Genomic DNA, 15,434 nt, shown 5'->3' with positions numbered 1-15,434 from the left:
ACTGTATACTCTTATATTGTATGCTAGCTAACGTGACAATAAATTATATAAAACATAAAAAATAGGGGCACTTGGGTGGCTCAGTTGGTTGACTGTCCAACTTTGGCTTGGGTCATGATCTCACGGTTCATGAGTTCAGGCCCCACACTGGGCTTGCTGCTGTCAAGCCTGTCAGCACAGAGCCCGCTTGGGATCCTCTGTCCCCTTCCCACTTGCACTCTCCCCAAAATAACTAAATATTTTTTTAAAAACATAAAAAATAAAGACGGCCAGAAGACCTGAACAGAGGTTTCTCCAAAGAAGACCTATAGATGTCCAACAGATATATGAAAAGATGCTCAATGTGACTCATCAACAGGAAAATACAAATCAAACCCACAACGAGATATCACCTCTCATCTGTCAGAATAGCTAAAATCAAAAACACAGGCAATAATACGTGTTGATGAGGTTGTGGAGGAAAAGGAACCCTCATGCACTGTTCGTGGAAATGGAACCAGGTGTAGCCACTGTGGAAAACAGTATGGAAGTTCCCCCAAATTTTAAAAATAGAATTAGCATATAATCTAGTAATTCCACTGCTGGGTATTTAATCAAAAATATATGTGCACCCCTATGTTTACTGCAGCATTATTTATAACAGCCAAATTATGGAAGCAGCTTAAGCGTCCATTGGGATAATGAAAATGTGGGACACACACACACACACACACACACACACACAGTGGAATAGTATTCAGTCATAAAAAAACGAAATCTTGCCATTTCCAACAACACGGATGGATCTAGAAGTATAATGCTAACTGAAACAGGTAAGAGAAAGACAATACGATTTCACTTATATGTGAAATTTAAAAAACAAAAGAAAACAAAGAAAAAAACAGAAACAAAAAAACTGACTCTTTTTTTTTTTTTTTTTTTTTTAACGTTTTATTTATTTTTGAGACAGAGAGACATAGCATGAACGGGGGAGGGTCAGAGAGAGAGAGACACAGAATCGGAAGCAGGCTCCAGGCTCTGAGCCATCAGCCCAGAGCCCGACGCGGGGCTCGAACTCACGGACCGCGAGATCGTGACCTGAGCTGAAGTCGGCCGCTTAACCGACTGAGCCACCCAGGCGCCCCCAAAAAAAACTGACTCTTAACTATGGTTACCAGATGGGAAGTGGGCGGGGGGATGGGTAAAATAGGTGGTGGGGGATTAAGAGTACACTCATCTTGATGAGCACTAAATAATATACAGAATTATTCAATCACTATATTACACACCTACAACTAATATAATGCTATAAGCTAATTATATTAGAATTAACAATTTAAAAATAACAATAAATTTAAAAAAGAAAATCGTAAGGAAAACACATTTACAATACTGTACCATACTCATTTAAAACAATCTGCATATTTAAGTAGAGTCCTGCAATTCAGGATCAATGCAGTTCAAACCCACGTTCTTCAAGGGTCAGATGTATAGGTATATACACACACAAACACACATTTATGTATTTATATGTATTTATGAATGAATGGTGAATGAACATGGATATTGAGGGTAGAATACCCACTACCAAGGATAGCTTCCCAGAAGGATTCCCTGAAAAATGGCCCTCACCCAGGTCATCTGACTATGTGGATGGAGTCACTGGGCTCTATGCCTGTCCCATGGACCCCAACACCCTGCACCCACCCACAATCATCCTGGGACACGATGGAAGAATGACTGCCTGAGACTCCTCGAGTGAGCCTAGGTAATCCACTTCTCTGTCTTCTAACCTGAACTTGACCTTGTCAGTTCCTCTTGCTGCCACAATGGCCTATTCCCTCTAGGGCCTGCTCCCAAGCACTTAAGCTAGATGTAGTACCTGGCTGAGCACAGGAGAGAGGCAATACCTCAAGGAGAATGGGGGATATCCAGGTCATCGTGACACCTACTGCTACAAATCAGTGTCCTTGGAAAGTGAGAATTCCACCTATATTTGCCTATTTGGACATCAACGCACAAGTATACAGAGAAAAATCGGTCCTTGCTCCCAAGAAATGTGCACATAAAACTCCTAGAGAGATGTGGAACTGGATCTACACATGCACATATTCCTGTGGATGTCATTAGAGGTGTATTCCTACCACCACCAAGAAACCCCCAAAAAAGAGACAGTAGTACCTCCCAACACCCCAGTACAGCCAACCCGACTTGGGGTTAGATAACTCTTGAGCCTCCTTGAGCCCTTTTTGACACACTAAGTGGGGGAGGGAAGGCCCCAGAGCAACCAGGGAAGGCATTTCTGGAACAAGAGTGCCATCAAGTGGAATCTTTTTCAGCAGAGTCTGCAGCGCCTGTCTGTGCTTCTCAGGAAGGCCTGTGAGGGGAGGAAGGGTGGGTTTGAGACACCCACAAGATTCTGGGCTGGACAAAGCGAATGGGTGCACTTCCAGAATCACTGGAGAAGTGACACAGGGTGGATGGAACTGGGCTCACCCAACAAGGAGCCCCAGTGTACCAGGCTGCCTACCTCAGGCCTCTCGTCTCCCCAGGCTGAGGGGGCGTGGCCTCGAGAGCCACCATGTTAACAAAACAAATTACTAAGCCTCCCACTCCAGGATGTCTGGCCAGTCAATCCTTGCCTTTAATGCAGAAGCAAGCAAGGCCAGTGTGTTCCCTGGGGTCTCAGGGACATGGGGAACCCTGGACCGGAAGCTCTAGGCTCAAAAACCACATAAACAGGGGGAAGGGTAGGGAGTGGCCACCCTCTCAGGGGCAGCATTTTGTAGGCAGGATGGAGAATTTCTTGATTATCTGGTACTAGACCCAGATAAGGAAGAGCAACTCAAGTTGCAGGTTGGAGCAGGAGTTATGTCTTTTGTATTTTGTCTCCCATGTAAAAGAGGCTGGGTGCCAGGCCCCACAGTATCCAAGAAGGCCTAACTTCTCACATATGACACAGGGTGTGGATACCCACTCAGGATATAATGGGATGGAACAGGAGAAGATAGGACAAAGTTCAGTACATCATTCTTCTGACTGGGTGGATGCAGGTCTGTTTCCTGCAGTACTTGTCAGAAATGTTGCAGCACAGAAACACCCTGGGCTCGCTCTCTCAGTGTAGGGGTGCGTGACCTGGGCCCTCTTCTATGAGGAGACGCCTGAGATTTCCCACACAGGGTCCATGTTCTGTTGGTGCAGACATTGGCCCTGGCCAGAGGAGCACACTAAGACCATTTTATTTTTCTGTTTTGTTGGTTTGTTTAAGTACGCCCAATGTGAGGCTCGAACTTACAACCCCCAGATCAAAAGTTGCATGCTCTACCGACTGAGCCAATCAGGTGCCTCAAATGTTATATTTTATTGGTTTTTAAAATAATCTCCATGTCCAATGTGGGGCTCGAACTGATGACCTCGAGATCAAGAGTCACATGTTCTACTGAGCCAGCCAGTCACCCCAAAACCACTTCAAATTGGGGACCAATCAGATCATAAGTCGGGACCTGGACCCAAGGCGTGGCAAAGAAAGTTGACCCCAGAAGGGTCAGCCCACATAGGGCAGCTAGCCACTTTCAGGTGGCTCACAGGTATGAAATGAAAGTCAAGGAGCAGGTTTCCAAAAAGGGTGAATTTTTCCAAAAAGGGTGAAAACAGAGGGTGTGTGTGCAGAGAAAAGTAGAGCCTGGAGACTTGCTCCCCTACTGACAGCCAACAGGTAAGAGCTAGGCAAAGGGCAAGAGCCACCCCAGATGTTCTTCCAGAAGTGTGCTATATGTAAGGACAGTCAGGGTCTAGAGGAAAAGGCTGTGTGCCTGGGAGTATGTGTCTCGATCCTGTCTTTGGCAGACATGCTTGATCTGTGGCACATCTAGGGAAGAGGAGGGTTGGGTTCCCTCAACCCAACAGCTCTGAGTTTTTAGGCAATGTCTTCAGACCTTTTGATTCCTCAGCTGCATAGGGGAGCATGGGGTTGAGACCTGGACAGCCAGGCTTGAATGGACGCCAGGGCCATTCCTTCTCATTCCGGATGGGAGTCACAGTGCTTCTTGGGGAAGGTGGCTAAGAAAGCTAAGGAATGCAAATGAATGGCCAAGGGTGTCCTCATTACTCTGTTCCTCTCCTGTCCTCTGCTCTTGGGGAGGTGGCTCCAGGAGCTCTGGAGACAGTCCTGTGCCAGAATCCTTGGAGACCCCAGGTGATGGCACCTCAGCTGCTGATTCCATTTTAGGGTCAGAAGATCTCCATCAAGCCTGACTCCTTTGCCCTGGTGAAGGCAGTTCTCTCCTGGGCTCATGGGACTCTTACTCTGTGTCAGGCCTCTTTGGTACTGTGAAGTCGGGCTCCACCTCTACTCCTGAGTTCAACAGAGGTTCATCACTTGGCCTATCTCTAGCTGCGATGGAAGCCTGACACTAGAGCTCTCGCTAGTCTTTGGCTTCACCCTCAGGTGCCACTAGAGGCTTCCAAAGCACTGGGCCCACACAGGCCAAAGTTGCTTATGCACTAAGGGTAAGGTAAATGTGGCCAAATGCCCCCAAAATCCTGGCCAGGACTCCTTCAGAGAGAATTGCTCTAGACTGGCACAGACATGGCTGCTTCAAGGTTTTGAAGCTTGGCTTCTCATAAAAGGCCAACCAAGAAGCCATGCTCTGTGATTTTGCTTCTGCCTGTCTCTGGAGCTTCCAAGGAAGGCCTCACCTAATCTTGGGCTTCACTTTCCCCAGGGCCTAGTGGGGCATTTGACATCCTGGGGACTTCCGTGGCCTACACTTCACTCTTGTCACTCCTCCTCAGGAGCAACGTGACTGTGAGCTCTCTCTATTTATTATCGGTACCAGTATGGCACCAGAAATGCCAGACTATTCTTCCATGTAAACTGCTCTCACTCTACCCTTAGCTAACAAGGAAAACAAACAAACAAAAACAACAACAACAACAACAAATGCCACCTGGGTCCATTCTGGCTAACACAAGAAGTCACCATCATGGTGACTTTGGGCTGGTGAATGTTTGCCAGAATGTTTGTCTGGTGCTCCACCACATAGGACCTGACCTCTGTAGTATTCACGTAGACTGCCTTCATGAAACAAAAAAAAAATACGCAATGACGCTCCACTGAGACACCACAGTGACCGTCAAGAATACATTTGTGGATAGTTCATTGCCTGTCTAGGGTTTTCTAAGGCATCAAGAAACATGTTGAGTGTAAGCACAGTATTCTGGCCACCACCAAAAAATGGGGAGCAGGGCACTATCACAACAGAAATTATAAGAAGTCACTGGAAGGCCAGTCTGACCAAGAGGATTCAAGCAGGCAGACACAAAGGTCTGTGATGAACAATGGAAACCAATAAGAAAATCGAAAGGTCTGACAACCCTACAAGAAGACTGTAGGACCCAAAACATATACTTCTATTCTCATGGAGCCCTCAAGGTTCAAAAATAGACAGGGGCCCAAAGAGTTAATCTGGAGGTCAGAAAGGAGCCGCAACATAGGTAACCAGCCAACTACATGACTATGCCAAACTAAACCTCTAGACGCATAGAAGAGGAAGTTCAAGAATGGGAAACATCCACATGTGCAAATGCATCTAAGTATCTAATGGTTTTACAGGTCCTGCTTCCATGCTGCCCAAAGGGAGCCGTGCTGCGAGTGCCCATAACAACCTTTAAAATGGCTGTAGCATATCCAAGAGTGAGGATTCCAGAGAGGTCTATACGCCCAGGCCTTTCATGCTCTTACTCCCATAGAAGGGGAAATGTGCCAAAAACACGGAGAGAAAAGGGGAATGCCCCCGGCCAAAAGTCCTTCCTCCATTCCCATTACTTCAGCCACTCTAGTACTGCCTTCTAGAAGTAGAAGAAACAAGGGTCTCAATCCTTGAATTTCTGGGCTTGACTCACAGGGCAATAAAGCTTCTCCTCAGTCTGATACTAATGTCTAAAACCTCAGGGGGAGCCCAGGAAAAACTACCTACCTTCAGGCAGATGAGGGGAGGCAAGAAGTCCAAATTTATGTCCAATCTGAGAACGCAATTTGAAATCCAATCGCTCCTGCAGAAACAGCCAACAAGGAATAATGAAAACACCAGTAGGATCAGGCTGATGGCAGTACTGCACTACATATGTCCAAGAGCCCTTCCCCAGATCCCCTCACTTACCTCACTGATAAAAAAAACCAAACGAACAAAAAAACAAAAGGGCAGGCCTTGTCAACCCTACTTCCAACATGGCCATGCCCACATATCAGTAACTGTACAGGAGCACCTCCCCTTTCTGAGGCTCCAGCAAGCACAGCCTCGTCGACTCTGACAACACTTGGCCAACTTTTCAACGTAGCTACCTTCCCCCAGCTACAGAGGCTAGCGGTCCGAAAAGGCCACGAACGTCCACGGCCCCTCCGGAGGCGGCCTGTGCCCGCACATTCTCTCCTGGCGCCCGCACACGAACCCTCGGCCGGCATCAAGTCCAAAAGGGTCATTCCGGGCACTCTGGGCTGCCGGGACATCCAAGCAGGCTCCCGGACAGTTAGTTGCCCCTCCAGTCCGGCTGGAAACCCAGCATCTCCATTCTCCACCGGCTGCCACCCTCCCGAGGGATTTCGTTCTGACCACAAACAAAGGTCCCGAGGACCCTCAAAGCGCAAGCAGGAGCCACGCAAGGCCACGAAAGAGACAGAGACACGCAGAGAGAGACGGGGAGGGAGGAACGACCCGCACGGGGAAGGAAGGGTCCGGTCTCAAGAGACGCGAGCCGCCCCGATCGATCGTCGGGGACGGGGGCCGCACCAAGGGAGGCTCACCCAGGTGCCCCCGAACCCGGGTGTTTGCTGTCAGGTCACCAAACAGAGGCCCCGGCACGGGCCCCCACGGCGCCCATCTCGGGAACCCTGACCGAGGGGGAGGGTGTGCGTGTGCACCCGGGACCGCTCCGCCCACAAGGACCTCATCCACCACAGTCGCCCCATCGAGGCCCACCTTTCCCCACTGGGTATCAACGGTAGCCCAGCGAAGCCCAGCGCAGCCCTGCTCCTCGGCCTCGGGGCCAGCGTGACCCGGTTCGCGTCCTCTGGGTAGGCACCCGAGAGCGCACGCAGGGCGCTCTGAGGTTCCGTGGACCCAACGTCCGCGGGTGCACCTGCTGGACCCGGGGCCCAAAGGACACCCGCCGGGACTCGGGCAAGGGGCGGGGGAACAAGGAGATCTCCAGGATGTCAACACCGTGTCCCTGGGGTTTGGCCAAAGAGGAGGTGAGGGGGCACAGCTTCTCGATCCCCACCCCCAAACTCCACCCCCACCCCCACCCCGCGCCCAAAGAGCCGTGCTGAGGTTGACTTGTGTGAGGAGAAGGGGACACAGGCTGCCTTCGGCCCTCGGTGCCTGTTGGCCAGAGTTGGGGGGTGCGGGGCGGGGGGCGAGGAGGTGGTGGGGAGGAGGGGGGAACGTGGACGTGGGACCCGGACGCGTGTGGATGCCTGGGGACTCCCGGGGCTGGATGCGGCTGCGTGTGGAGGGGAAGGCACGACCCACCCCGCACCTTCTTCCACACGTGGGCTATTGGCACGGCCGGGGTCTCCACGTAAGGGCGGGCACTGTGATCCACAGCGTGAGCCTCCTCCGCGGCCTAGGCAGACGGTTGCCTGAGTGGGCATCTGGGCCTAGGGGCCCGGGCCTTGCTGCCCAGGGGACCAGGCTCGGCTGCAGCGAGCCACCACACAAGCGGAGGTGTTGCCACAAAGTGGCCCAGACGAGGGCGCCGCCATGTTGGAGCCAGAGTGGACAGGGCCCGGCCTTTTTTCTTCTGCAAAGGGCGGAGGGAGAGGACCTGGGGGAAGGGCGCGTGGGCATTCGTGGTGCAACACTGCCATCAAGCGAAACTCGTTGGCCATCCCGTGAGCCCCGCGCTGTGGCTTCCCTGTGAGTGAAGTCCCAAGCGGGAGACGAGAGGGGTCCTCCCTCCAACCCCCCCCCCCCCCCCCCCCCGAGCCTTCTCCCAGGCGCAGAGTTCCGGCGGGAGACCCGGGAGGCTCCAGAGAGACAGGTGGCGCGACAGAGCGCCAGAACCGGCTCCCCTGCGGGTCGGGCACGGGAAGCCAGGCCCGGGGACCCTCGTGGCCGCCATGTCTGGGCGGGACTGGAGGAGTCCCGGAAGCCGCCCCGAAGCGGCCAGGAGCACCCCGGGCCGGCCGGGGCAAGGGGCGCTGGGCCCTTGGCCCGTGAGCCCTTGGCCGCGTGTCCCTTCCGTTGGGAGCAAGAGCAGGATCGGCCCCGGCGGGGCCGGGGTGGAGAGGGCAGGTGGGGGCTAGAAGCCCTGCACGAGACAGGCACGGCAGGGCACGGCACGGGCACTGGGAGGGCTGCTGCCACTTGGCCTTGGGGGAGGAGGCGGGCCCCTGATGTCCCTGTGTCCCACCGAGAGGCTCAGGTGTGGGGCCCCGCCTACCCGGTGTCCAGGGGCCTCGAGAAGGTCTTGGGGGGGGGGGGGGTGAGGAACGTGCAGGTGACTCCCGCGGGGTGTGGGGAGGAACGGAGTCCAGAAGCCAGGGCGAGCCAAAGTAGAAGTGGCGGCAGCCCCCTCTTCCTTCGCTCCGCCGCTGCACCCCTCTCCCCCCCAACGACCCGCCACGGCCTCCCAAACCCAGGTCTGGGCCCAGGAAGCGGCCGCCCGACACACACACACACACACACACACACACACACACACACACACACACGGGGCAGCTGCAGTGCGAACGCCCGGGGATAACACGGTCTCTGGCGGGGGCTGCGCACCACCGATCTCGATCTCGCACTCAAGTGTCTGTCCAAGTGTCTGTCTCGGGAGTGCTCTACTCCCCACCCCACCCCCCCGACCCCGCCAGGCATCTGCAATCTGCATTGACACGGGTCACTCTCTGGGCCACCTGGTTCCAACGTCCCATGAGACTGCTGAGGGCAATGGCAACGAGTGGCCTTTGTGTCTGCGTCCGGATGCCACGCTTGCTTCGCAGCCGGTCACCAAAGGACCAGGGTGGAGAGCCTGCCAAAAGGACCGGGCACCCGTGGACTGCGGCCCCTTCTGTCCCGCCCGGGGACTCCCCACTTCACTCCCACGCCTCTCCTCCAGAGGAAGCCTGGATGGCCAACGAGTTCCGCTTGATGGCAGTATTGCACCACGAATGTCCACGCGCCCTTCCCCCAGGTCCTCTCCCTCCGCCCTTTGCCGAGGAAAAAAGGCCGGGCCCTGTCCACCCCCGGCTCCAACATGGCGGCTCTCAGGTCTCTGCCACCTGGGGGAGCACTCCGGCTCCTGAGGCTCCGGGGAGCGGAGCCTTGTCCCCTCTGGCTCCATGTAGCCCGCTTTCGGACCCAAAAGCAAACGCGAGGCCGGCGCATCGAGGCTCCCTGAGGTTCCCGGCGCTGGCCCTGGAGGCTCCCTGAGGTTCCCGGCGCTGGCCCTGGCCCTGACCCTGACCCTGACCCTTTCCGGGGCGCCACCGCGACCACTGGAGGCCTGCAGGAGGAGACCTCAGGAGACCCACTGGTCGTGGACCCAGCGCCCGGGCCACTCCTATCCAGCCAGTCGGTGCCCGACGGGGGCACACGCTCACCCGGGCATCCTCGGTCAGGACTCCCCGACAGGCCAGCCTGACGTGACCCCGAAGCCTCTAGCAGCCAGACGCCAAGGTCTGCGCCGGCCCCCGGGCAGGAGCCGTGCGGTCAACGCTGGCGTCCGCTTCCCGCGGCCAGAGGACGGACGGGTCCGAGGACCTGGCCCTTCACCCCCGGGGCACCCCCGCGATTCAGGCGCGGACGGTGGCACCCACGGGTCACTGGGGAGGGCGGCCTGGAGCCGCACCACAGACGCCAAAGCGGCCTCACGCTTGACCCAGGCTCCATCCCTGGACAGCTCCCACGGGAGCCAAGGCCAGGCATGGGCAGCACCCAGGTGTGCCCACGCTCTCCAGGACCCGTGCCTTTTCTGGCACGGCGGTCACAAGGCCAACGCACAGGGCCGGTGGTCTTCTCTCCCGTTCATCGGTCCATAACCTACGACCTACACCTGACCGCAGACCTCTCAAGGGCACCCTGACAACCCGCCTCTCGTGCCTGGGGCACATTCCAACCAGGAAGAACCAGACACACTCCCACCCTCCCTCGCTTGCTCACACACACACACACCCTCAACTCACACACACACCCTCAACTCACACCACAAGCGGGCTTGGAAACACTCTCAGGCAGACACACACACACACACACACACACACACACACACACACGCAGACTGACACGCCCACACCGTCCCGCAGTGAAAGTGGAGTTCGGCACAGCTGGACGTCATGCTTTTCGCCCTCAGGAGGTGGCCCACACACCCCGCAGCAAGAGCTTATAAAGGTGTACGGCGGACGTCTGTTTCTACCCCGGTCCGTGGGCCCAAGGGCATAAAGGGACTCCTGACAACCACACGGACCCAGGTCACTTGCTCTCCTCCGGCGAGACACTTGTCCATCCTCAACCCTCGGGGAACGTTTTCGCTTTCTGCCCTGCAGACGGGAGCTGCCTGTTCTCCCAAGTCTGTGGCCCAGCACCTCGTTCTTCCTAGGCCAGCCAGTGGATGTAAGATTCCATCCCACCTGTGGAAAGCAGCCAGCCTCCTCCCCCCTCCCCCCACCCCGCCATATTCGTCTCCACGTCCCCAGAGTCCTTCCGGTCCCTTCCCGGGTGTCAGTTCTACCAACCCTGGCCGAACGACACCCGGGTGGACACAGACCCTGCTCGCTGGGGAGACTCATGCCCCGAGGGCGAGGGCGAGGGCTGGGGCCTGGGGCTGGTGGGAGGGGAGAAAGAACACGCACCAGAGGGGCTCTGTTCTTTGACCTTGGAGCCAAGCGTTCCCTCAAAGGGACGCGTCGTCCCCAAGACAGCCCGGCACTGGCACTGGCGAGTCCGTGGTGCGATCGCACCGTCCAGGCACGCGGGCACGGACACGGGCCCACGCGAAGGGACCGGCGGCTGGCGGCTGGCAGCGGCGGCGGGCGGTCCGGGAAGGCCACGAACGTCCACGGCCCCTCCCGAGGCGGCCTGTGCCCGCACATTCTCTCCTGGCGCCCGCACACGAACCCTCGGCCGGCATCAAGTCCAAAAGGGTCATTCCGGGCACTCTGGGCTGCCGGGACATCCAAGCAGGCTCCCGGACAGTTAGTTGCCCCTCCAGTCCGGCTGGAAACCCAGCATCTCCATTCTCCACCGGCTGCCACCCTCCCGAGGGATTTCGTTCTGACCACAAACAAAGGTCCCGAGGACCCTCAAAGCGCAAGCAGGAGCCACGCAAGGCCACGAAAGAGACAGAGACACGCAGAGAGAGACGGGGGGGGAGGAACGACCCGCACGGGGAAGGAAGGGTCCGGTCTCAAGAGACGCGAGCCGCCCCGATCGATCGTCGGGGACGGGGCCGCACCAAGGGAGGCTCACCCAGGTGCCCCCGAACCCGGGTGTTTGCTGTCAGGTCACCAAACAGAGGCCCCGGCACGGGCCCCCACGGCGCCCATCTCGGGAACCCTGACCGAGGGGGAGGGTGTGCGTGTGCACCCGGGACCGCTCCGCCCACAAGGACCTCATCCACCACAGTCGCCCCATCGAGGCCCACCTTTCCCCACTGGGTATCAACGGTAGCCCAGCGAAGCCCAGCGCAGCCCTGCTCCTCGGCCTCGGGGCCAGCGTGACCCGGTTCGCGTCCTCTGGGTAGGCACCCGAGAGCGCACGCAGGGCGCTCTGAGGTTCCGTGGACCCAACGTCCGTGGGTGCACCTGCTGGACCCGGGGCCCAAAGGACACCCGCCGGGACTCGGGCAAGGGGCGGGGGAACAAGGAGATCTCCAGGATGTCAACACCGTGTCCCTGGGGTTTGGCCAAAGAGGAGGTGAGGGGGCACAGCTTCTCGATCCCCACCCCCAAACTCCACCCCCACCCCCACCCCGCGCCCAAAGAGCCGTGCTGAGGTTGACTTGTGTGAGGAGAAGGGGACACAGGCTGCCTTCGGCCCTCGGTGCCTGTTGGCCAGAGTTGGGGGGTGCGGGGCGGGGGGCGAGGAGGTGGTGGGGAGGAGGGGGGAACGTGGACGTGGGACCCGGACGCGTGTGGATGCCTGGGGACTCCCGGGGCTGGATGCGGCTGCGTGTGGAGGGGAAGGCACGACCCACCCCGCACCTTCTTCCACACGTGGGCTATTGGCACGGCCGGGGTCTCCACGTAAGGGCGGGCACTGTGATCCACAGCGTGAGCCTCCTCCGCGGCCTAGGCAGACGGTTGCCTGAGTGGGCATCTGGGCCTAGGGGCCCGGGCCTTGCTGCCCAGGGGACCAGGCTCGGCTGCAGGGAGCCACCACACAAGCGGAGGTGTTGCCACAAAGTGGCCCAGACGAGGGCGCCGCCATGTTGGAGCCAGAGTGGACAGGGCCCGGCCTTTTTTCTTCTGCAAAGGGCGGAGGGAGAGGACCTGGGGGAAGGGCGCGTGGGCATTCGTGGTGCAACACTGCCATCAAGCGAAACTCGTTGGCCATCCCGTGAGCCCCGCGCTGTGGCTTCCCTGTGAGTGAAGTCCCAAGCGGGAGACGAGAGGGGTCCTCCCTCCAACCTCCCCCCCCCCCCCAGCCTTCTCCCAGGCGCAGAGTTCCGGCGGGAGACCCGGGAGGCTCCAGAGAGACAGGTGGCGCGACAGAGCGCCAGAACCGGCTCCCCTGCGGGTCGGGCACGGGAAGCCAGGCCCGGGGACCCTGGTGGCCGCCATGTCTGGGCGGGACTGGAGGAGTCCCGGAAGCGCCCCGAAGCGGCCAGGAGCACCCCGGGCCGGCCGGGGCAAGGGGCGCTGGGCCCTTGGCCCGTGAGCCCTTGGCCGCGTGTCCCTTCCGTTGGGAGCAAGAGCAGGATCGGCCCCGCCGGGGCCGGGGTGGAGAGGGCAGGTGGGGGCTAGAAGCCCTGCACGAGACAGGCACGGCAGGGCACGGCACGGGCACTGGGAGGGCTGCTGCCACTTGGCCTTGGGGGAGGAGGCGGGCCCCTGATGTCCCTGTGTCCCACCGAGAGGCTCAGGTGTGGGGCCCCGCCTACCCGGTGTCCAGGGGCCTCGAGAAGGTCTTGGGGGGGGGGGTGGGGGGTGAGGAACGTGCAGGTGACTCCCGCGGGGTGTGGGGAGGAACGGAGTCCAGAAGCCAGGGCGAGCCAAAGTAGAAGTGGCGGCAGCCCCCTCTTCCTTCGCTCCGCCGCTGCACCCCTCTCCCCCCCAACGACCCGCCACGGCCTCCCAAACCCAGGTCTGGGCCCAGGAAGCGGCCGCCCGACACACACACACACACACACACACACACACACACACACCACACACACGGGGCAGCTGCAGTGCGAACGCCCGGGGATAACACGGTCTCTGGCGGGGGCTGCGCACCACCGATCTCGATCTCGCACTCAAGTGTCTGTCCAAGTGTCTGTCTCGGGAGTGCTCTACTCCCCACCCCACCCCCCCGACCCCGCCAGGCATCTGCAATCTGCATTGACACGGGTCACTCTCTGGGCCACCTGGTTCCAACGTCCCATGAGACTGCTGAGGGCAATGGCAACGAGTGGCCTTTGTGTCTGCGTCCGGATGCCACGCTTGCTTCGCAGCCGGTCACCAAAGGACCAGGGTGGAGAGCCTGCCAAAAGGACCGGGCACCCGTGGACTGCGGCCCCTTCTGTCCCGCCCGGGGACTCCCCACTTCACTCCCACGCCTCTCCTCCAGAGGAAGCCTGGATGGCCAACGAGTTCCGCTTGATGGCAGTATTGCACCACGAATGTCCACGCGCCCTTCCCCCAGGTCCTCTCCCTCCGCCCTTGCCGAGGAAAAAAGGCCGGGCCCTGTCCACCCCCGGCTCCAACATGGCGGCTCTCAGGTCTCTGCCACCTGGGGGAGCACTCCGGCTCCTGAGGCTCCGGGGAGCGGAGCCTTGTCCCCTCTGGCTCCATGTAGCCCGCTTTCGGACCCAAAAGCAAACGCGAGGCCGGCGCATCGAGGCTCCCTGAGGTTCCCGGCGCTGGCCCTGGCCCTGACCCTGACCCTGACCCTTTCCGGGGCGCCACCGCGACCACTGGAGGCCTGCAGGAGGAGACCTCAGGAGACCCACTGGTCATGGACCCAGCGCCCGGGCCACTCCTATCCAGCCAGTCGGTGCCCGACGGGGGCACACGCTCACCCGGGCATCCTCGGTCAGGACTCCCCGACAGGCCAGCCTGACGTGACCCCGAAGCCTCTAGCAGCCAGACGCCAAGGTCTGCGCCGGCCCCCGGGCAGGAGCCGTGCGGTCAACGCTGGCGTCCGCTTCCCGCGGCCAGAGGACGGACGGGTCCGAGGACCTGGCCCTTCACCCCCGGGGCACCCCCGCGATTCAGGCGCGGACGGTGGCACCCACGGGTCACTGGGGAGGGCGGCCTGGAGCCGCACCACAGACGCCAAAGCGGCCTCACGCTTGACCCAGGCTCCATCCCTGGACAGCTCCCACGGGAGCCAAGGCCAGGCATGGGCAGCACCCAGGTGTGCCCACGCTCTCCAGGACCCGTGCCTTTTCTGGCACGGCGGTCACAAGGCCAACGCACAGGGCCGGTGGTCTTCTCTCCCGTTCATCGGTCCATAACCTACGACCTACACCTGACCGCAGACCTCTCAAGGGCACCCTGACAACCCGCCTCTCGTGCCTGGGGCACATTCCAACCAGGAAGAACCAGACACACTCCCACCCTCCCTCGCTTGCTCACACACACACACACCCTCAACTCACACACACACCCTCAACTCACACCACAAGCGGGCTTGGAAACACTCTCAGGCAGACACGCACACACACACACACACACACACACACACACACACACGCAGACTGACACGCCCACACCGTCCCGCAGTGAAAGTGGAGTTCGGCACAGCTGGACGTCATGCTTTTCGCCCTCAGGAGGTGGCCCACACACCCCGCAGCAAGAGCTTATAAAGGTGTATGGCGGATGTCTGTTTCTATCCCGGTCCGTGTGCCCAAGGGCATAAAGGGACTCCTGACAACCACACGGACCCAGGTCACTTGCTCTCCTCCGGCGAGACACTTGTCCATCCTCAACCCTCGGGGAACGTTTTCGCTTTCTGCCCTGCAGACGGGAGCTGCCTGTTCTCCCAAGTCTGTGGCCCAGCACCTCGTTCTTCCTAGGCCAGCCAGTGGATGTAAGATTCCATCCCACCTGTGGAAAGCAGCCAGCCTCCTCCCCCCCTCCCCCCACCCCGCCATATTCGTCTCCACGTCCCCAGAGTCCTTCCGGTCCCTTCCCGGGTGTCAGTTCTACCAACCCTGGCCGAACGACACCCGGGTGGACACAGACCCTGCTCGCTGGGGAGACTCATGCCCCCGAGGGCGAGGGCGAGGGCTGGGGCCTGGGGCTGGTGGGAGGGGAGAAAGAACAC

The 15,434-nt window shown here is 58.9% G+C and overlaps 1 long non-coding RNA gene across 1 annotated transcript in view; it reads right to left on the bottom strand.

Moving 5' to 3' along the window:
* Positions 1-15,434, bottom strand: part of LOC109250797 (uncharacterized) — a 91,077-nt gene that overhangs the window by 23,327 nt on the left and 52,316 nt on the right. The window contains exon 3 of the long non-coding RNA XR_008418422.1: positions 5,958-6,033. This is a non-coding gene — a long non-coding RNA (uncharacterized LOC109250797). The remainder of the gene's footprint in view (positions 1-5,957; positions 6,034-15,434) is intronic.

The sequence above is a fragment of the Panthera pardus genome, unplaced genomic scaffold (assembly GCF_024362965.1).
Source record: "Panthera pardus isolate Hobbes unplaced genomic scaffold, ASM2436296v1 HiC_scaffold_27, whole genome shotgun sequence".
In the NCBI taxonomy this organism is placed as follows: domain Eukaryota; kingdom Metazoa; phylum Chordata; class Mammalia; order Carnivora; family Felidae; genus Panthera; species Panthera pardus.
Note: the sequence above shows the minus strand (reverse complement) of the source record. Positions and strands in the feature narration are given on the sequence as shown.